Below are 22,736 nucleotides of genomic sequence, written 5' to 3' on the forward strand. Positions count from 1 at the left end.
CTATGCCTTATGTGTTATCTGTTGCGTGTACAAGGGAGAGCAGGGCAACGCCACAGTCTCTGGTCCTAATTATGTGCCACCACTAGCTTTGACAGCTTAACATCCTCATGTTTACCACAGAAACTTGAAAAGGTGTACCTATTCATGAGCAGATGATTGTGCCTCAGTGCTCAATGTGGTTGAGACCCAGTGGGGGTGAGGTATCCCAGTTGTTTAGAGCCTCTGTAGTAACAGGACTGGAGGAAAATTAGTGTGTTTGAGAAACAGGAGAGAAGCATCAGCATGCTTGAGAGGGTGTCTCAGTCCAATGATAACCAAGCATGCTCAGTGTTCTCCATGAGTCATGGCCTGTTAAGCATTGGCTGGAACAGAAGAACAGAACATTGTGGTGGCGATGTCAGTGAACAGAATGACCTGGTTGATCCCCTTGGAACTTAAGGAGAAAAGCTGGTCTGGTCTACCTAGAACTCTCAAAAGGAGCATGTCCTAAGTTATAAACCCAGAAACATGCAGCAGCTTAGCAGAAACCCTTCAGAGCCACAAGTCCTCCCAGTTTTGTAGAGGTGATGTGGTGAGTCTCTTTATTACTTTGCAAAGGAAGGTCTTTAATATATAATATTTTTATTAGTTTTCAATTACAGTCCAATAATAGCCTCATTATAAAGGAAGGTCTGGCACTCTTCACATCACAAGGTTCTTGCGAGGCTTAATTGTATATTATTACTCACCATCCAAAGTTTTTATAGGCACCTGCTTCCTTCCAGGTACCCAAGACTGCGTAGTTTCTTGACTGACAGCCCCTCATTGTAGCAACCCCACCTTAAGTCCACATCTTCTCTTCATTGCCTCTGAGGTTGTCCTAACGTTCACTCTCAACCTCCATCATTTGCTGCTGCTGCTGCTGTATTTGCTGCTACCACCCTTCACCTTATATGCAGGCAGGGCTTCCCCAGCCACTCTGGGCAGCCCATAGCTGGGATTATATTCTTTGGGACCATTTTTGTACCAAAGGGTGTTGCTTAGAGGACCCCTTCCCTGTTTGAAGGACATTGCATCTCAAGGGTAGATCAATATCTTCTTGGAATGTATACATGAACTTCAGCAAATTTCAGCGTCTGAGGGAGAGGTAAGAGAGAAACCCCCTTAACTGGTTTGTCTGGGAGTAGGGATGTTGAAGAATTCTGACAAATGTGGAATTGAGAACAGAAATTGCCAATGCTCACTTATTCATCCCATGTCCTTAACAGAAACCAATCTAGTTGATGGTGAGGGACTTGTAACAGATGCGTCTAATAAGACCCACCAAACCCCTTGATTTGGCCTGTGAGGTCACTTATAATGTGCCTAACATCAAACATGGAAAAGTTCAAGCCATGGCTGCCAAAGGAGAACCAGGTGTGTTAAGTTCAAATTTGGCTGCTTTTTCTGTTGACCTCACTTTGGCAGAGATTGCATCCACCTGGGAGTGATAGACAGGAGAAAGGAAACAGCACTAGATATCTAAAAGTAATGACTTCAAGTGATGACTGCAAAGTTAAAATTGGAAGCACTCTGAAGCTTGAGTGCCTTCCCATTTCTTCATTTACAACCATGGCTTGAAATTTCCTGTTGCGGACGTCAGGTGATTGACAGGGGAGGACATTCCACCCAGGGGCATAGGAAAGGGGGGGCGGTCCAAACCAGGTACCATCATGGAGGGGGTTGACAAATTATCAAGGAACAATTACTGCCCTACTTGGGCGGTTCATAAAAAAACTTTTTTTAAAAAATGCCTGCTCCAAAGGTCTTATCTTACTACACTAGGGATTATATAGCTATATCTGAAATTTCATGCATATCAGTTAATAGCTTGACCCTCCCCCACAAAAATAGCTGTTTACTTGGCCGTTTTCCTGTCGTGAAGGCTGAAATTTCAATTCAGTGGAGCAGGGTATTAACAAGGGTATTATCAAGATATTAACTGATATGCATGAAATCTCAGAAATAGCTATATAATCCCTAGTTTAGTAAAATAAGACCTTTGGAGCAGGCATTTATTTTTTTTAAGAAAAGTTTTTATGAACCGCCCTACTGCCCTACCCTCCTCTGGGCTTCCCGGGTCCTGGAAAGTCGGCCTATGTGAAAAAAATGAGACTAGGCCGAGTAGATTAGATAATACAGAGCATGGTGAAATCACAATAAATAAAACCTCCCCTTCAGTAGTTTCAAGCACTACTACAGGTTCTACATAATATCTGTACTGCATTGTTTACTGTGGCAGCACCTGCACTTTGGAACTCCCTACCTATTGCAACAAAGCACGTGCCTTTGCTAGACTCTTTTCGGGCACCTGCTAAAAGCATTCTTCTTTAGGCAAGCATACCTAGATGCTTAGGAAATTGAAGTAATTTTAATCTTAATATTTTAGCTTTTGTATGTTTTAAAGTAGGATTGTTAATTTTTCTTGATTTTACTGCTGTGGTTTTTTGGGTAAACCACTTTGCAGGTTTTTTAAAATAAATTTTATTAAATAAATAAACAATAAATATAAATAAAATAACACAAGCCAAAACACAATCCATCCTGTAGATTTAAGTATCTGTCCATAGTCGCCTACTTGTTATCAGAGGCCCAGAATGCACATTCCTTTGTAATAAAATATGAAATAACGTAAAACCATTTTTGCAGGCAAAAAATAAAAATAATATTCAATGGGGGGGGGGATGACAAGAATTTTTTTGCACCGGGTACCACCTAACCGCCCTACGCCTCTAATTCTACCCACTAATCAATATGGCTGGGCACTTTGGGATTCAGTCCTTGGGTTGAAAGTGGTTTCCTACCCCTAGGGGTGTAGATAAACACACGCACCACCCTCAGCCCCCTCACAATGATGATGAAAAACCGGAGGACAGATTTCGGCATGACACTAACATGAAATACAGTGATACCTGTAAGTACTTAATTTGTTCCGGAGGTCCGTTCTTAGCCTGAAACTGTTCTTAACCTGAAGCACCACTTTAGCTAATGGGGCCTCCTGCTGCCGCCGCACCGCCAGAGCATGATTTCTGTTCTTATCCTGAAGCAAAATTCTTAACCTAAAGCACTATTTCTGGGTTAGAGGAGTCTGTAACCGGAAGTGTATGTAACCTGAAGCGTATGTACTGTAGTACCGCAGATTTTCTAGTTTCCCTCTTTCCTCTCAGCTCTTGTCGCCTTTTGGGCTGCGTCTCTTAGATTCTAAGCCTTTTCTTTCTCTACAAAGAAGTATAAACTTCCTAGAATGCCTTGGCAGAAAAGTGGCCGATAAACAGAGCAAGAAAACAAACCAAGTGCTGGGAATAGTTCCTAAGCAGGTGCATATTCCGAAAAGCACAAGCTACGGCTGTGCAGAATCGGTGTTCGAAAATGATGCCGACTTCAGCTGGAAATATTAAAACACTCTTTCATGGACGTCTGCAACCGTACATCAGGCTTTCAATCTTCCCCAGAGGGTCTTGGGCTGGGGGGGGACCTCCAGTAACAAGCCTCGTAATTCTGCTCTGCTTATCTTCAGCCGTCTCGCCTTTATTTATTGAGGGACCTTCAGCACCTTTGTCTTTCTTCTTTTCCTTTTTTGCTTAACCTTTCCTTCTTCATCCTCCCGCTGCCTCCCATAAGAAAAAAATTGCATCAGTATTTCATCTCTTCATCCACACTTAAGTGCCTTTGATCTGTTGCTGTGCAAGGGTTATTTATTTGCCACTACCTCCGAGGGTTGGGTGGGAAGTCACCCAGGAATAGAACAATAGAGATTTCACCCTTTCATGAGTGTTTTGCTGCGCGCAACCATTTATTTCCCCCTGATTGTCTTTGCATTTCATTTTGAAACGGTCTCGACTGAACTTTACCATTTCTGCATACTTGGCATTCTTCTTTTCCCGCAAAGATGAAACGGCTTCCCCCAAATCTGTATCATTTTATTATTCATCTCCCTTTGTGCTGGAGTAGCAGAAACATGATTGCCTTTTGTCAGGCGGGCTTCAAGATCTCTTTAATTTTTATTTCCTTCAATGAGAGACCTCTGTTTGTAACGTTAATGTTTTCCCAATTACTTTTGATCATTGCTGAGAAGCAGCCTGGTTTCCCCTTTATTCTTAGTGTGGAGTCTCCAGCACTGGAGACTACATAAATATTTTTGTGTTTATTTGTTAAATGTATATCCTGCCTATCCTCCACAGAAGGTGCCCAGGGTGGCTAGCCACATAAAACAGGGGTGGAAAACCTCAGGTCTGAAGGTCAAATGTGGCCCTCCAGGTCTCTTCCCCACCCCATTCTCTTGCATTCTCCAAAGGCCATACCTTCACCTGTCTGCTTCACACCCTCCTTGAATGTTTCTGCATGACTGGAATGTGTCCTTCAACTCTGGTCAAGACTTTTGTTTGCCTGGATTAAGGGGCAGCTGTGAGTGTGCATTGCTGCTTTTGTTGTTGGCATCTGTCTGTCTTGAGAGACAATGGAGTTGTCACCTCTGGGGGTGAAGTCAAACTTCTGTGTTAGCAGCACCGAAGTGACTTCCCCTGGGCAGTGTGTATGGAGGTCCTGGGCTGCCCAGACAACAAGATCCCTATTTTGTGGTCCAAAGTAAAGCAGAGTAATATATTTGGCACCAGCTTGGCTGCAGGAGTTTCCAGAAGGTGGTGTACAAGGTGTCATCCAACCACCTTAGGGACTCCAGATTTTTTTACTTGTTGCAGGACCCCCCCCAATCATTCAGTTTGTACAAACACAACACACACACATACACACACACAAACCACATACATGATGTTTCTGTTATAAATTCATAGTAAATCAACCATACATCGGATTTACACCGGTCTACTTTTATTTTACTCCATGAAGGAAGGACTGTCAAAGAGGGGTGGTTTGATACAGGATGGCCATAATCCCTTAACCATACCAGCACATACACAGGAGCCCTACCAAGTTGGCATGACAACCTTGATGGTCCCAGACAGAAGACCATCCAGGTCACAAAGGACTTGCATATGGGAGTGGATTCAACATGGACTGGAACAAAGGACAATGATCAGATCTTCCCTCTGGAGGCAGGAAACTGCCAACTCCCTTTTGTCCTCTGGAAATGACTCATGGGGAGGGGGAGAGGAGGAACCAGCCAGGAGACAAGATACTCAGGTTACCTCCACAACTCCTCCCTCCTTTTTTGTGATGTAGTCTTAGGGGTGTAGTTTGGGGGATTAGTAACTAATAAAAGTTGGTCTTCTTTTGTTCTGGACTTCCATTTTGCTTCATCTTTTTGCGGGTGGGAGTCCTGTCGCGACAGTATCCAATAAAGGACAAGCCTACAGGCTGTTGTTTTGCTCCAAGTTATCCTGGTTGGTGTCTTTGTTTTTGTCCAAGGGAGCCCTCGTATTTTTCCGTTAACATACTCCTTAGCCTTTTCTTCTCCTGAAGATATCCCTCAAGGTGGCAGAAGTTTAGGATCACAGTAGATGACATTAATGGGGCCTCTCCTTGGTCTTCCTACCATTAAACCCCAAGAAGAAGGAGAAGAAAACTGTCCGTTAGAACTTATTGAAGAAGGTGCTCCTTCAGATGGTACTTGGGCGTTGTATATTACTGCCAATACCTTGAACTGGAAGGTCACCAGCAGCCACTGCAGTATTATAACTATTACTATAAGTATGTTTTACCCACCCTTCACTCTATGGTCCCAGTACTCTCAGTATGTGCTCTTCTCTGATTGCTTTATGGTCCAGTTCAATGATTGGCCTAGTTTCAGCGTCATCGTCCCCTGAACTAAGGAGACCCATTTGACATCAACACAATACCAAGCCTTTGATGTCATTGTCTCACTCATGTGAAACGCTCCATCCCAGATTTCAGCAGGCACCGTTTGTCTCTCTCCTGACTCAAATTCCCCTCCCTTCTTTTCCAAATTCACAAAATCTCCTCCCCATTTTCACTGCTTGCAAATCCGGCAGCAAAATACAATGTGCAAAGAAAAATTTATTTATTTTTTGCAACAGCCTTGGCTTTTTTTTTTTTAACAATAAAAATTGCTGTTTTCATTAAGTGTTATATTTGAACATTTTAATTATTACTTTGAATTCTCTATCTCAGGTACATTTTGCCAAGCAAAGAGAAATGAATTCTTTAATAGGAGCCCATGAATGTCCTAAATAAATGCATTATCGACCACCACACAGTACAAAGATCTATGATAACATTTAAGTCCTGAAGAATTATGGGATGAATAATATGTATATCCCTCCCTCGGCTTCAGTTATCAAGTGATTAGCTGAGAAAATTTTCTGTGAGAGATTTGCCATGTGAACAAGAGCCCCCAAATTACTTAAACTAATAAGTATATTATTGCGAGACTCTCTATATTATTTAAACATTTCTGGTTACTGCTAGCATGATTTATACATTCAATACAGAAAGTCTCGGATGCTTTGCCTGCTATATTATTAGTCTCTCTTGATAAAACCTCTTTGCTTTCCTTCCATCTCGAGGGAACCTAATTTAAATATGAATACACACACGCACATAGAGAAAAAAAATAACAGTTGTTGAAACTGAAATTAATAATGCCCTTTTTTTAGGAAAGGGAAAGATAAAACAAAATTGAACAGTTCTCCCCCCTCCTTTCTTTCTTTCTTTGAAATAGCCTGGACAAAAATATGAACAAAATGTTAGTAGTTCCTATTTTAGAAACAAGAAAAGGGTAAAATGTGCCTGTTTAGCATTGCGTTTGCCTTATGGGTAATAGATTTAGGATGCAATAAGATTTTGGGTGCAATGCAAGCAACTGCAGGTTAGCAGACTCAAGTCTCATTGGTTTCCATAGGAGTGGAATGTAGTTACTTCTCTCCCATGAAAATTAATCAGATCTGGGGTGTGCGTTAAAGGTCGCAATCCTAAAGCTGGCAAAAAGCCCTCTGAGAAGCCATTGGGTCTGGGGGAAGAACTGAGATCCGTTTGTGCCATACCATACTCCTTATTGTAGATGTTGGTCATTTACCAACATCTGGCTTAGGGCCCTTGTTTTTACAGGACCACCTCTCCTGGTATGCCCCGCAGAGGACCTTAAGGTCCATGAATAATCATAGTTTAGAGGTCCTGGGTCCTAAGGAAGTCAGATTATCTTCCACCAGGGCCAGGGCCTTCTCAGTGATGGCTCCGACCTGGTGGAATGCTCTGTCCCATGAGACCAGAGCCCTGCAGGATTTAACTTCCTTCTGCAGGGCCTGTAAGACAGAGCTATTCTGCCTGGCTTTCAAACTGAACTTAGCCTGATCTTTTATTCCCCTTCCTTCCCTCCCCCTCCCCTTTTTATAAAGATTACCCGCTCTGGGATCCCACAGATAATTCTCCCCTGGTCTCCTTGTTGGCCTAAATAGGACTAATTTAGTCATCTAGTCCTGGTGATCATCTAATGTTTATTGGATGGATTTTCCCCCTAAATTGATTTTTGAATTCTGAATTTATTGTTATTCACGTTTTATACTGTATTTTATGCTTTTTTGTTGCATCAATTAAGTGTTTTAAATTTGTTGTTAGCCACCCTGAGCCCGGTTTTCTGAACCGGGAAGGGTGGGGTATAAATAAAAAATTATTATTATTTATTATTATTACCAATTATTTAATCAATCGATTGATTGATTGATTGATTGATTGATATATCACTGAGGTTTCTAAGCAGAGGTTGGATGGCCATCTGTAATGGATGCTTTAGTTGAGTTTCCTGCATTGCATGCAGGGGGTCAGACTAGATGGCCCTTGGGTCCCTTCCAACTCTATGATGCTATGATATGCTGAAATGGCTCCTAAGCAGTTTAGAGCTAGCTATAAATTTGATCCATGATTATAATATGCAATGGCGTTAAAGAACCCATAATGGAAATAAACAATAAAGCAAACAATTCAAAAGTGATTTGAATTGCCACATCCATAGTCAACATCAGTTGACATCTGCACAACATGCCCCTTCTTGGTCATGTTGCCTTCATTGTCCATTGGTAGCTTCCAGCTCAGGTATGGTAGACTGATAACCTTCCCCATTCAAGCTGTTCCCCCCTCTCGTTCTGCATGTATATCCTTATATTCAAGAGGCACAGAATTTATTAGGTGGAGGCGTGATAAATGAAAATTAGCAATCAGTATTAATGAGCCTACTGTATATGCAAATTCAAAAAAATGACAGCATATCCTGTGGTATAATTATCTAACACCCTTTGCACCATCCTAGATAAGAAAATATCAGTAATGCATGTCTAGCGTATGTCTCTAGAGAGAAAAGTAAAATGCATTTATCCTCAGATTGACTGAATAGGCATGCATTGAAAACTGACAAAGGGATTCTGTTGATAATTTTTTTTCAATCAGTGGGTTTTTTGTTTGTTTGAAGAGAAATAAACAAAAAAATTGAATTATGTTGGCTATCGTGCTACGATAGCTGTTATGGGTTCTCACAAATACAAAGGATTAAATGACTATCACCATTAAATATATAAAATGAACTGAAATGCATGTGCCAGAATTGTTTCACAACTTTTTTTCACTTACAAAATATTTTCATTGGGTTATAATTGAACAGTTAAATTGCTGTGATATAATTTATAGCAGTTAGCTGATGTGGTTAGACTTCCTGCTTGCTGTTGTTTTTAAAATTCACTATGGGTTCTGTTTAAGATAGATGTTAGATAGATAGATGATAGATAGATAGATAGATAGATAGATAGATAGATAGATATAGATAGATAGATAGATGATAGATAGATAGATAGATAGATAGATAGATAGATAGATAGATAGATAGATAGATGGTAGATAGATAATAGATGACAGAGAGATGAGAGAGACAGAGAGAGGGAGAGAGGTCACCACAATCTTCACCTAGCAGTTCCAGGGGTTCCAAATACAGTGGTATCTCAGGTTACGTACGCTTCAGGTTACAGCCTCCGTTAACCCAGAAATAGTGCTTCAGGTTAAGAACTTTGCTTCAGGGTGAGAATAGAAATCGTGCTCCGGCGGCGCAGCAGCAGGAGGAGGCCCCATTAGCTAAAGTGGTGCTTCAGGTTATGAACAGTTTCAGGTTAAGTACAGACCTCCGGAATGAATTAAGTACTTAACCCGAGGTACCACTGTACTTACCTAGGGTTCATGTTTTCTTCAGAAATTAGGCACAGCAGAGACTGTGGTGTCTTTATGATATATGGTTTTATTTGCAAATATCTACAACCTGTAACTCCTCTGCTACAATTGTTGCTACTAGCCATCTCTGACTTCTCACGTTTCCTCTCCTGCTGTGAGAGCTGCAGCTCAGATTTCTGGCAATGAGCCATCAGGTAGTTAAGGTGCATAGAATCATAGAGTTGGAAGGGATCCCAAAGGCCATCCAACCCAACCCCTGGCAATGCAGGAATCTCAACACGCGGTCCCCCATCCAGTTCAAAACCATACCCAACCCTGCTTACCTTTGCAAATGCGCCGGCAGTTTTATTGCTGAACCACTTGGCAGGGCTTAACTCACTCTTCCGCTCTCACCCAGAGAGGAAGAACTGAATTTAAGATAGGGAAAAGGAATTTAAGATTGGGAAAAGGAGAAAGTGGGAGACATTGAAGCTCACAGATTCACCCCTTCTTTTATTCAATATAAGGCAGCCTTGTGCACTTTGGCAAATCTGTAGGCATATATTTCCATTACTGTGCCACAACCCCCCCCCCCAAAAAAAAACTTCTATCCAGCAGGATCTAACCAATTCAGCCAACCTAACTATCATGGGTCTCTCTGTGCAGGTTCTTCTGATGATTCCCCACTCCCACCCCCAAATAAAACTCGGTAGGACCTTTCGTGCATTGACAGTTTCCTTCGTCTTTCAGTTACTGAGACTGTTGCCTTTGATATGTTGGAAGTCATTTCATGTGAGAGTTCTCTGCTTCCCAGGTTTGAATTTGATTCTCTGAAGGATTACTGTAGCTGTATTTGAAGTGAGGTCATCATCACAATGGAATCCTCACCATCGATGGTGACAACCACCTAGTTGGCTTGTGTGCTAAGCTTTCACTTCCTCTCTTTCTTTCTTTCTTTCTTTCTTTCTTTCTTTCTTTCTTTCTTTTTCTTTCCAGACACAGACGTTTTTACTTCCAGCCTTCAAAGAAAAGTAGGAAGAGAGGCAAAAAAGCCTCTTGCACTGTCGTTTCCTTGCACCTGTAGTTAAACTTTTCCAGCTGACATGTCACCCTGCAAGATGTCTTTTCAGATTTGATTGAAAAGAGGAGTCAGACATCCTACTGTCGATTAAACCTGAGCCAGTCTTCAGGGGCTTAAGGAGCATATGAAAGAGGCAGGGAGCCTTCCTGTCTGAGCCGTGCTCCCAGATCATTCCCGCTAACTCTTTTGTGAGGCTGAGATCCTTTTTCCTGCTCTGAAGCCCTTGTGCTGTTAAAATGTTGTTCCAGGTAGGCTCCATTAGGGGCCGACAGGGGCACACATCAATCAGATGCTTGCAAACAAATCCTTCAGATGTCAGCCATTTCCAAAGTTGCAGAGAATGAGGCCCTTATAGATCCTTTTCGTTAAATTGTGTGGCATATTTTGCATTTATATCCCAGCTTTTTCTCCAAAGAGCTCCAAGGCATACACGGTTCTTCACCTCCTCAATTAGTCCTCACAACAACCCTGTGAGGTAGGCAAGACTGAGAGGCAGTGACAGACACTGGGTCACCCAGTGAGCTTCATGGCTGAGTGGGACTTTGAACCCTGGTCTCTCAGGTCCTAGTCCAACATGCTATACCACTATACCCCACTTGAGGCAGTGTCTTTTGTCTGCCCCACACTTGCCTCTAGGGCTTTGCAAAATATTCTCCCAGAATTGGTTACAAGGTGATTATAAATATTTTCCAGAAAAACTCGGGGTTTTTTTGCTACAGTGCAGTGTTTTCCTGTTTCCTGTTTCTCCAGATCTAGCGAAACTTGTGTGTGTGTTTCCTTCTGATTCTGTTTTTGCATTCTGTTTCACCTAACGTATGCATTTTGGCAAGCCATCTTCCAAGTCAATGCCTTGTTATTTTCAGTAAGATACACACCTTATAAACCCTCCCCCCAATACACACATTTTTGTATCCATCTTTGGCTGGAATACTGCATCACAAAATTCAGAGTGCAGCAAAGGTCAAAGAGTTGCATGCATGTGGTTCACACATTCTTTCAAGAAGTGTGTATGTACAGTGGTACCTTGGTTTTCAAACGTCTCTATTGACAAATATTTCGGTTTTCAAACACCATAAACCTGGAAGTAAATGCTCAGTTTTTGAACACACCTCAGAAGTCAAACATGAAACGCGACTTCCATTTTGAGCAGGCATAGGCAAACTCTGGCCGTTTTGAGCAGGCATAGGCAAACTCTGGCCCTCCATATGTTTGGGACTACAATTCCCATCATCCCTGACCACTGGTCCTGTTAGCTAGGGATGATGGGAATTGTAGTCCCAAACATCTGGAGGGCTGGAGTTTGTCTATGCCTGGTTTTGAGGCTTCCGTACTGAGTTTTCAGTTTTTGAAAGTTTCGGAACTCAAGCGGTCTTCTGAAACGGATTACGTTTGAAAACCGAGGTACCACTGTATTTGGCAAGACTGCATCTGTATGTAAAGTGAAATTAATTTACCCTCCATCACATGACCTTTCTTTGCAGCCTTCGAAATGGAAGAACAGAGAGGGTGACAGACAATTACAAGACGCATCCCTCGCTTTGGATGAGGAACTAACTTTCCTTGGATGCGAGAAAATGACTGACAGTGGTTCAGTGCATAACAACCTTTGTAGGGCCAGCATCAAACCCAAATGTCCTTTCGATACGTTAGATGAGCCAGGGAATTTGCTATCTCCACTTGCTGTAGATTTTGAGATTATCCTAAAAGCAAGGCAAACGGGTAACCAGGCCACTCAAGCAAATCTGAAAATTGGTGACATTTACAGCCTAGAGTTCATCAGACTGCTCTCCATGACCCACAAGAGCTAAATTTTGTTCATTAAACCAGAAGACTCTGCAAGTAGTGCTACAAATTCTGAGATGACTGGCTGTAGGAATCCCTGTGCTTATATAATTGCAGACACTCTGCAAGGAACAATCTATTGCAATTTCACAGGAACAGAGGCTGGGGTTGTGACAGTTCCTTCTGATCCATTGCTGTCCACCCTTGCCTCCCCTGGTTCGTAACAAAGCTGGCAAACTTTTCCACTTCAAGGGAACCCTGCAGTTTTTTTAAAAAATGGGAAGAAATGTAAATCTACATCTGTCCCATTTCATCTTCATCATTACGGATTAGGATAACCAGCCAGCCTCAGGTATTGCTGTGTTCAGACATCCCATGACAAATGTAAATTGTAATGCAACATTTAGATGGAAATTCCTGGGAACCAGAGATGCTTATGATGAACGCAACTGGGCCAAAGATTTGTGTGTGTGTGTGTGTGTGTGTGTGTGTGTGTGTGTGTGTGCTGTTTCACTTTCAGTAACTACCTCTGTATTCAATATGCTTTCAAAATTTTGTCTAGTTTTTGACAAGTTCTGACAAAGGCTCTTTTTTAAGATAGTGGGGTACCGAGCTAGCCTACAAAGCACACACCAGGGTTGTTCCTGAGCAAGGAATCCAGTCCCTGCATCTGCTTGATCAGCTTCTTGAGAAGTCTATCCCGAGAGTCAGTAATCTGACAGATCCATCAAGCAGCTTTTATTTCATCTCCAACAGAACCTAGACGCAGCTGGTCAGCAGCACAATCCTATACTTGTCAACTTAGAAGCAAGTTCCACTGAATTCAGTGGAATTTATTCCAAAGTAATGGAACAATCCAGACCACCAACCCCTTCATCCAGATTAGGGTGGTGGTGGATTGGGCAAAAGTGACTCATCACCCACCTTTCCCAGAAAACAAGCCAGCCATCACCACCAACAACCACACCATCCAAGTCACACACCCCTTTCCACTCACTGAACACACAGGTGGGCAGGATGCCTGCTAGTGGAAGCCCACAAAAGCCCCTCAAACGGGACATTCTAGAGGTAGAGAAGAGCTGAGATGGTTCAGAATCTGGATTTGATATCCGGCCTTTCACTCCCTTTAAGGAGTCTCAAAGCGGCTAACATTCTCCTTTCCCTTCCTCCCTCACAACAAACACTCTGTGAGGTGAGTGGGGCTGGGAGACTTCAGAGAAGTGTGACTGGCCCAAGGTCACCCAGCAGCTGCATGTGGAGGAGCAGAGACGCGAACCCGGTTCCCCAGATTACGAGACTACCGCTCTTAACCACTACACTACACTGGCTCTCACACTGAGCCAGTCTCACTGCCATTGTTCAATGGCATCAGACCCCATCCAGGTCTGATCGCTGGTTTGATAGCTTCTGGAATTCTGGAAGACATCTGGCTAGCCACACCTAACTAGATGGGACCTCGCTCTGACGCTGCAGAGATATTCTTGCATTTTTCTTGTGTTTTGTTCCAAGGAAGGATGAAAGACCACATTAGACATAATGAAGAGCATATTTGTCTTTACAGGGGGACAATTTTTAAAATTGTTATCAAGATTGCAGCATTCTGGCAGGAGAAGTTTATCCCTTCCTTGCCCAGTCAAAAACTGAGGAACCTGAAACTCCCCAATTTCATGAGGTTTGGTTTTTCAAAAAAATAAATAAATATCAGGGGGTTGTGGTTGGGGAGAGGTAAAGCTTCTTGCCTCATGTACCACAATTCTGATGACAATTAGTCAGGGAAGGGGGATCTCTGGCTGCAAGCCATTAAAGAAAAGCATGAGAGCTGTGCATTTCATGTTAATCGTGACATACAGTTTTGCCCCCCCCCCCATAGCTCCTGGGAGCAGTGCAGGAATCCATGCATGACCTCATGCTGATCGGCACATCTGTGGCAGGAGGAAGCCGCAAGCGTACAGTAAATTGAGGACAAGACTGCAAGAGCAACTTCTGGGATTCTAAGGTAATGTTTGCTTTTCTCCGCCGGCTGAATTTACGCCAATAAGATTTCCTCTTCCTGCATCTGGAGAACCAAGAAGTGTCTTCAGTGCTGCAAAGCTTCACCTGGTGACATTACGGTTTAATAAATATATAGCTTTCCATTTCCTCTGCCATTGACATAATGTTCTTTGTAGATTTCCTTTGCCTAACTTTTAGTATGCCTGTCAGCACTGAACTGCCCTGTAGCTGCTCCCATAACAAGGGAATTTGTGCCTCCTAATTCCAGTCACATGGCCTCTTGGGCATCGATTCATCACTTAAATTTGTCATAAGTGCATTAAACTGAACATTGAAATTGTTCTTGTCAAATCATCTCCAAGACTTATAGAGCTAGGCTCCACCGCATCCCCGGCATGCAGCTTAGATATCTTTGCTCTGTCAAAATATAGCAGGCATTTTCATCCTTTTAAAAAGTCCTTAAGCCATTAAATTGCATTATCGTTTCTACATTTTGATGTAAGAGCTTATTTGCATTGCATGTAGTTATGGATCTGTCAGGGTGTGTGTGTGTGTTTTCTTTTCACTTATTAAATTCCCTCCCTTTCACCATTGCCAAGGATTCAGGCAGTAACTCAGCCTTAGTCATTTGCTTGAGGCTAAAACTTAAAAATGTAAACTCTCAGATGGAGATACAAAATGAAGCAAAAGTTGGGAGAAAATGCTCGAGCAAACTGGGTTTTGTAGCCTTCAGACAGGATGCTTCCAAAATTTTCATCATCAAAATTGCTCCATGAAGTTTGGGAGTTCTTAATGACCTATTCAGAAGTTTTAACTCATGCATTGTCAGGATCTCACCCAACCTTGGAGTTGGGCCTTGGAGATGCCTTGGAGAGACCTCCTCTGAAGAAGCATCAGACCTCACTCCAACTGAGGACCCAGAAGAACATCTCAGAAGTACTCAAGGCAGCCTAAAGTTGCTTGGATCCTGCGTGTCTCACCTGAGCCCCTGCAATGATCCGTCTAACCACAGGCCTACCTTGATCTCCAATTCTGCCCGATCATCATCTGCTCCTCAAGAGCAAAGGCAACAGTCAGCCCCAATGGAAAACCCACAATCACAGGAGTTTCCCCTTGGCTGCCAGAAGACTCTACTGCTGGAGGTCTCTTTGGGTTGAAGGGTCTACTCAGGAGGAAAGGTGCAAGGGTCTACTCAGGAGGACTCACTCCACAGAAGGGGAGAATGCTGTTGTACTTAGTTCAGGCTCATTGGCTTCAGGTCACATTTAGAAAAAGATGCTGGACTAGATGGGCCATTGGCCTGATTCTGAAGGGCTATCCTCACATTCTTAATGATCCAACAGATGACCAGGAAAAAGAGGAGTTAACAATGAGAATATAAGCCTCTCAGTCTCCTCTAGACCCCGGTTGAGTTGAAAGCTCACTTCCTCAACTCCAGACCTCTTGCTCTGTCTCCAGAACCCACTCCCACAGTAGATGCCACACATGAGCATGCATTTTCCCAAAGTGTGAGTTGGGCAGCACCAAGTAGCCTTATCCCGGACATCACATACTTAGGCATGGCCCTGGCAGCTGGGCAGCTGTGTGAAATCTCTGTCTCTCTGAACATTCATGCTCTAGGTCCACGCACCAAGGGATGAGACTAGTTCACACATGCAGTCTTCTTCTTCTTTGGCGATCACTTGTAGCCGAGTAAGATTGTCTTCCATAAACACGGTTTTAACAATGAGTCTGTAAGTGACTGTGGAGGCCAATTCTGGATCCACACGTCCTTCCACAGTGGGGACATTGGTTTCTGGGCGGGAGGTGATCACGGTGTGGATTTGCCAAGCATGCCTTCCTCTTAGCACATTTCTCCCTTGCGTCCTGAGTAAAGGCTGTTCTCCAATTAGAGCCCTCGCAGGCCAGTGTTTCCCAATTGTTGGTGTTTATATTACTTTCTTTTTTTTTAGATTTGCCTTGAGAGAGTATTTAAACCTCTTTTGTCGACCACTAGCATTACGCTTTCCATTTTAAAGTTTGGAATAGAGTAGTTGCTTTGGAAGACGATAATCAGGCATCTGCACAACATGTCCAGTCCAATGAAGTTGATGTTGGAGAATCATTGCTTCAACACTGGTAATCTTTGCTTCTTCCAGTACATTGGTATTAGTTCGCCTGTCTTCCCAAGTGATGTGTAAAATTTTCCGGAGACACCGTTGATGGAATCTTTCAAGGAGTTGGAGATGGTGTTTATAAGTGATCTATGTTTCACAAGCATACAGTAAGGTTGGTAGTACAATAGCTTTGTAAACAAGCATTTTGGTTTCCCTGCAAATGTCCCAGTCCTCCAACACTCTGCACTTCAATCGGGAGAAAGCTGCACTCACAGAGCTCAGGCAACGCTGGATTTCGGCATCAATGTTGACCCTTGTGGAGAGATAACTGCCCAGGTAGGACAAGTGATCAACATTTTCCAGCTTTACACCATTGAATTGGATTTGTGGTGCTGCGGGGGGGGGGGTATTTTATACTTGTTGGTGCAGCACTTTGGTTTTTTGATGTTGAGCGATAGGCCTCAGGGGCATAGCTAAACAATGCAGTCCCACTCAGCTGGTAGCAGGAGGCATACACTAGAATTCTGAACTGGGCAATAATCTAATAATCCTATTTCCAAGGTGGAGCTGATACATCAAGAAGCCCCAGTTCTGATTTACTGTATATGTACATGCATATGACCTGCAGGTATAGGGTGGTAGATAAATTCAATAAATAAATAAATAAAGAAGTGTGCATGCACACGAAAGCTCATACCAAGAACTAACTTAGTTGGTCTTTAAGGTGCTACTGGAAGGAAAAAAATTTTTGTTTTAAATAAATAAAATATATATATGTATATGTACATCTAAACAAACGGAATATTTTAGAATTTAGGTCATATGAATGAATGAATCGATTTATTTCGGTCACCGACCAGAGTGCAACATACACAAGAACAGATACCACGCAAGCCTAAATATGTTAAAATTAAGCTCCGTAAGCTAATACACGATAAATAATTCAGATAAAAACAGCTAAAATATGTAAGTTAAAACCTTAATTGCTAATTTAAAACATATTAAGACATTGACGGTAAGATTCGTTCAAGGCTTGTCTCCTTAATTTTATAGCAGCAGCACAGAATTGAGCCACTTTTAAGGTAATCTCTGGTCATAGGCAGTTTGCACATATTTCATTTCCTTCTGGAGACAGGTGACTTTGAGTTCTCCCCATTTTAATTCAAAATGGATTTGAATACCCCCCCCCCAAAATGGGAGAAAACGGAATTTTTTTTCAGAGCCCAAATGGGAGTGGGCTGAAAAATGCCCACCAACTACCTGTAGCTTTGCTCCGGTATGCTTCCTGCTCCCTCTGCCTCTGTTCCACAGGCAGTGATAGCAGAAGCATTAGAGAAGTTTTGAAATGACGACTTCACCCCTTCTTCTTCTCCCTTATGCACTGATTAGCAACTTGTAGGCCAGAAGATCCCAGTGAATGGTGTCTGAAATTTACACTGCAATCCTGCACCCATTTACCTTGGGAGGAGGCTCAATTGATTTCAGTGGGGTTTCGTCCTACAAAGTCGACCTGTATAGGATTGCACTGTTAGGCTGCGAGGCGGACAGGGTAACGACTATTCTCAGCTTACATTACTCTATAAAATGCCAAATGCACTGATAGTTTTAGAAGATGATGATGATTATGATGTGTGAGAGAGAACCGTAATGTCTGCAAGAGTGAAATGGCAGTATTGATTTTTAAAAGTTTGTTTCTAAGGGTTTTGTGGCAGAAAGCTCTTGCTGAAAAAGATCTTGGATGAGATCGAGATTTCAGGCAGAAGAATCCAAACCCCGCTTACCTCGAAGCAAGCTCCATTCACTTCAGTAGGACATCTCTGCCTGCGATAAGACATCACACCACCCAAACACCCTTCATCTAACTTTAGCTGTTATTTCCTCGTCATTACCATCCCTTTTCCCCAAATTACGGTTGTGCAGAGAATGGCATTTTGGCAGATTACATTTTTCAAACACTTGCTTACAGCCGAGAGTAACATGTCAAGGAGCACATACTAAAATCCTCACCTCTGTGCAGTTATGAATGATAAAGAGCCCTAATAAAAGCACAAGAAAATTGTCCATTCTGCATAACAGGTTTCAAACATGCTGAGGAATGGGTCTACTTTTATAAGGGACCTGCCTCCAATCCAAGTGTCTACAGTTGTCGGATAACTGATTACAAGCCAACCTTGTTAGCCATGCTTAGAGTTCTTGTTTAGTCGTTTAGTCGTCTCCGACTCTTCATGGCCCCATGGACCAGAGCACGCCAGGCCCTCCTGTCTTCCACTGCCTCCCACAGTTTGGTCAAACTCATGTTGGTAGCTTCGAGAACACTGTCAAACCATCTCTTCCTCTGTCGTCCCCTTCGCCTTGTGCCCTCCATCTTTCCCAACATCAGGGTCTTTTCCAGGGAGTCTTCTCTTCTCATGAGGTGGCCAAAGCACTGGAGCCTCAGCTTCAGGATCTGTCCTTCCAGTGAACACTCAGGGCTGATTTCCTTCAGAATGGAGAGGTTTGATCTTCTTGCAGTCCATGGGACTCTCAAGAGTCTCCTCCAGCACCATAATTCAAAAGCATCAATTCTTTGGCGATCAGCCTTCTTCATGGTCCAGCTCTCACTTCCATACATCACTACTGGGAAACCCATAGCTTTAACTATACGGACCTTTGTTGGCAAGGTGATGCCTCTGCTTTTTAAGATGCTGTCTAGGTTTGTCATTGCTTTTCATGCTTAGAGTAGACCCATTGAAATCAATGGAGCTTAAGTTGGTCAGATTGATGCCCCACCGAGTCCAAAATGCAGAGTCTGTGTCTATCCCTCTGTCTCCACTTTACCTGCTTCCTTTTAATCATTTCAAAGATTCGCAGTGACATTTAACCATTCTTGAAACGAGGACATCTCTAGAACCAAAAGTGTTATGACATCCATTAAATGGTCCCCATTTTCTTCTTAGGAGAATGAGAGAAGAAATGAGGAGGAGAATCTGTGGAAAAAATGCAGAAATAAGGTTAGAATTGACCTTGTTGCTATGAGGACTTCTGCCAGCTTTTGAGGATGGGGGAAAATAAAATAAAATTTATTAACCTTGTTCTCTTGCATCTGCACTGCCTGAAGAAGGCCTCTTGGCACACACATCACTTCTAATCTTATTTCCATTTCTTCTTGTACATATTGTATTAAGCAGTTTGCATTTGCCTTGTTTTTAGCTTTTTAAAAGCATCACATGAGGGTTTGGAACCCCCACCCCATTGCTTTGCCCAGTCAACAGCAATTTAAATCTTCAGTGTCACGACAGATTAATTCAGTTGGAGGGTAGGGCTTGTGGCTGCCAGGTTAAACATGAAAATGAGTTTTTGGGAAAGCTGATGCAACATCTGCATGTATTTGTGGTTGGAATTGGGGGCGGGGGCCAGCTGGCCAACAGCCACCACTTCCACTGAAGGGACATACCTGAATTTGGAAACATAGCTCCATGCATGAATTTATGAACACAAACCCCAACGTACAGGCAGAGAAGCTTCCCTTGCAAGGGCATTCATTTTTCAAGAGCAGGGAAAACACTGGGCACACATGTTTATTCCGCTTATTTATTTATCAGGCTTATACCTTGCCCTTTCTTCACAAAGGTCAGTGCTTCTTATACAAGTTTCCCAGGTGGCCTCCTAGCCAGACAGTTAGCAGGGCTGGGCCTGGCTAGCTTGACTTATAGAAGCACACAGGCTGTTCTTGTAGAGAATTATCTGAGGGGCGGAAAGGGAAAACAAAGAGATAAGTACTATACAGAGCAGTTTATAGGTGGCTGCATTCTATCATCCCTAGGGATGGTGACAAAGTTTGTGGAAATTGAACAAGAAAGTGAACTTAGTGGAGTTCACTTGTCCACAAGCAGAATGATCCTCAGACTGTCCTGTGAGTTCTCCCAATAAGGCTGCAGTAAAAGGTAAAGGTAAAGGGACCCCTGACCATTAGGTCCAGTCGTGACCGACTCTGGGGTTGTGCGCTCATCTCGCTCTATAGGCCGAGGGAGCCGGCGTTTGTCTGCAGACAGCTTCCGGGTCATGTGGCCAGCATGACTAAGCCGCTTCTGGCGAACCAGAGCAGCACACGGAAACGCCATTTACCTTCCCGCCGGAGCGGTCCCTATTTATCTATTTGCACTTTGACGTGCTTTTGAACTGCTAGGTTGGCAGGAGCTGGGACCGAGCAACGGGAGCTCACCCCATCGCGGGGATTCGAACCGCCAACCTTCTGATCAGCAAGTCCTAGGCTCTGTGGCTTAACCCACAGCGCCACCCGCGTCCCAAGGCTGCAGTACTTAATTTTAAAAACTTTTTTCACACCAAAATTCCAATTGCTGAGTTTTGGAGCGTTCTGAGCCAGCCTGACGAAACCTACCAGCACTAACTGAGCACAGAGAAGCAACATGCCCCATCCCTAAACATCACAACAGCTCTGTGAAGTGGGTTGTGTTGAAAGGTAATGTGTTGTATCCAACCCTGTGCAAGCAGCATCTCAAACAACAGGACTCCACTTCTGTGCACCTCCAAAAACTGCAGAAGGGAGAAGTCCCATTGAGCAAGTCTGTTTTATGGCCATCTGTCATGGACGCTTTAGCTGAGATTCCTGCATTGCAGGGGGTTGACTAGATGGCCTTTGGGGTCCCTTCCAACTCTAGGATTCTGTGATCCTAAATCCATCCATTTTCGTTTCTCTCAGCTTCTCATTTTTCTTCAGGTCTCCACATTTTTGCATCAGGTTGCATTTTTCCCCTTTTAGTCCTGAAAATTCACCATGTTTTAGTGTGCTTAAGATACACATTTTCAGAAAGCATTTCCACCTAATACAATGCATTACTTTGTGTTATTTTCACGAATGCGTGCATTTTTATGCACACTTTTCCCTGGCACATGCATTTTTGTACACATTATTTAGCTGGAAAGCTGCATTGCAAAATTCGGGGAAGTCCAAAATTCAGAGGCTGTGTTTCAGATTGGGTACTGTTTCAGAAAGTGAGAATGTGGTGGGCTCACCTTTAAATGTGAATTGAATTTCTCTCCCCAACCCCCTGCGTAGGATATATGGCATACATAGCAGATTTTATTCAACTCCTATACTTTCCTGTTGCATTCAGTGGGCATGTATTAATTTAACATCTAGGTACCCCACATTTTATCTTCAAAACAACCCTGTGAATGATACTTAGTGGTCTGAGAGGCGCTGAAGGATGAAGGTTATCTGAATCCAGGTTTGTGAACACAGCAAAATTTCATTCAGGTAGGCAATAGGTTAGGCAGCTGGATGGAACATCAGAGAACTAGTTGGGAAAAATGTGTGTACATCTTTGCTCTGCTCTGTTGTACCATTTTCTTTTTTATTGAGTTTTAAATATATTGTAAGTTGCCTCAAGAACTTTGGTTGGTAGGTATAAAAGAAATCCTAAATAAAGTGAGCCATGCCATGCTTTTGTTTACTGCATGTCTTTTAATGTATTTGAATCTCTATCCTGGCAAACCACTTTGAGATTGCCTTGTTTATACTAATCGGCATATAAATATTATTGCATGGGAAAAAAACCATTAGGTGGGCTTCAAGAAACAAGCCTTGTCCATGGAAGGTCACACAAAGGTTTCTGCTAGCATAAGGGGGCTTTTCCAACTTTCCTCATCGCATGCCCCCCATTTGCTGGGTGGGTGGGTTGGGGGAAAACCCTGAGAAATGCACAGCAAGATGAGAAGGCAGATCATTCCACCACGCTAGCAGAAATGTTTGCACTGTCTGACCGATCTGCTTATTGCTAGACTGAATTCCTAAGATCAAATAAAACTTCCAACCCAGAGGGGGAAACCTTCTACAAAGGCAGGTTGAACCAGGTTTCTTTGGACTACCATCCTCAAACCGTTCACAAGGCTGATTAAGCTAATACAATTCCACTTAAAATGTATTTGACGTCAAAATCTGTTTGCATACGGAGAATTATACTTTCTCTTCTCTCTCTCTCTCTCCAGTTCCCCCAGACATGCCTCCAAAATCTACTCTGGAGGGTCTACTTCTGAAGCAGATATTGTGGGTGGGACACACAGGGAGATTCAGGTAGGGAGGAAAAGAAAGAGAAGCATTCTCATGTGAGTGGATGCCTGCCTTGTGCTGAAACACCACCCTCCCCTTTAAAAAAGCCATCAATGTGATTCTAATTTGGATACATGGACATGCTTGTATTTATCAAAGCTACTGTGGGTTAAACCACAGAGCCTAGGACTTGCTGATCAGAAGGTCAGCAGTTCGAATCCCTGCGACGGGGTGAGCTCCCATTCCTTGGTCCCTGCTCCTGCCAACCTAGCAGTTCGAAAGCACGTCAAAGTGCAAGTAGATAAATAGGTACCGCTCCAGCAGGAAGGTAAACGGTGTTTCCGTGCGCTGCTCTGATTTGCCAGAAGCAGCTTAGTCATGCTGGCCACATGACCCAGAAGCTGTACGCCGGCTCCCTTGGCTAATAAAGTGAGATGAGCGCCGCAACCCCAGAGTCGGTCACGACTGGACCTAATGGTCAGGGGTCCCTTTACCTTTACCTTTACTAGGCGGCTCAGCCCACACGCCAATGTGTTGTCGTTTAATGCACACAGTCTCCTGATGAGGGTGAACAGCTGCATCAACCAGAGAGAGAGGATATTTGTCGCTTTCCCCA

General features: G+C 43.2%; 1 long non-coding RNA gene across 1 annotated transcript; it reads left to right on the plus strand.

The window, feature by feature from the left end:
* Window positions 1-461: 461 nt before the first annotated feature.
* Window positions 462-19,115, plus strand: LOC310764895. Its single transcript, XR_014549331.1, has 3 exons — window positions 462-571; window positions 13,854-13,979; window positions 19,008-19,115. It is a non-coding gene; the product is annotated as an uncharacterized lncRNA (long non-coding RNA).
* The last annotated feature ends 3,621 nt before the right edge of the window (window positions 19,116-22,736 follow it).

Source organism: Podarcis filfolensis (assembly GCF_964270895.1).
Source record: "Podarcis filfolensis genome assembly, chromosome: 6".
In the NCBI taxonomy this organism is placed as follows: Eukaryota; Metazoa; Chordata; class Lepidosauria; order Squamata; family Lacertidae; genus Podarcis; species Podarcis filfolensis.